The following is an 820-nucleotide window of genomic DNA, read 5'->3' on the forward strand; positions in this document are numbered from 1 at the left end:
ATAACATAAACAGTTCAGATCTGAAATCATGGCACCCGGGCCCAAAGTGACAAGCATTAAGCATGGAAAAGTCATATCAACATCAATCTCAGAACATAGTGGATACTAGTATCAAGCCCTAACAAAACTAACTCGATTACATGATGAATCTCATCCAACTCCTCACCGACCAACGAGCCTACAAAGGAATTACTCACTTCCGGTGGGGAGCATCATGGAGCTACGATGGAGAAGGGTTGGTGATGACGAAGATCGAAGGTACCCCTCTCCGGAGCCCCAAACGGACTCCAGATTTGTTCTCCCGATGAAGAACAGGAGGCAGCGATGGTTCCTTCTCATGAAATGTGATAATTCTTGCTCCTTGGTTTTTTTCTCCCAAAATAGGATTTTATACGGCTGGAATCATGGTCTACGGGGACACCAGGTGGGCACAACGCACCTGGGCAAGCCAGGAGGGGAGCGTGCCTTGGTGGGTTGTGCTCACCCAAGGGCCCCTCTCTGATGGTTCTTGGCTCTAGTATTTTTCTTTTATTCCATAAAAATTTCCAAAAAGTTTCGTGCCATTCGAAGAACTTTTATTTCTGCACTAAAAATAGCACCATGGTAGTTCTGCTGAAAACAGCGTTAGTCCGGGATAGTTTCATTCAAATGATGCAAATTAGGGTCCAAAAAAAGAGGAAAAGTGTTAGGAAAAGTAGATACGACGGAGACATATCAACTTCCCCAACCTTAAACCTTTGCTTGTCGTCAAGCAATTCAGTTGATAAACTGAAAGTGAAAAAGAAAAACTTTTACAAACTCTTCTGCTCTTGTTTACATA

This window comes from Triticum dicoccoides, chromosome 4A, assembly GCF_002162155.2.
Source record: "Triticum dicoccoides isolate Atlit2015 ecotype Zavitan chromosome 4A, WEW_v2.0, whole genome shotgun sequence".
NCBI classification, from domain to species: domain Eukaryota; kingdom Viridiplantae; phylum Streptophyta; class Magnoliopsida; order Poales; family Poaceae; genus Triticum; species Triticum dicoccoides.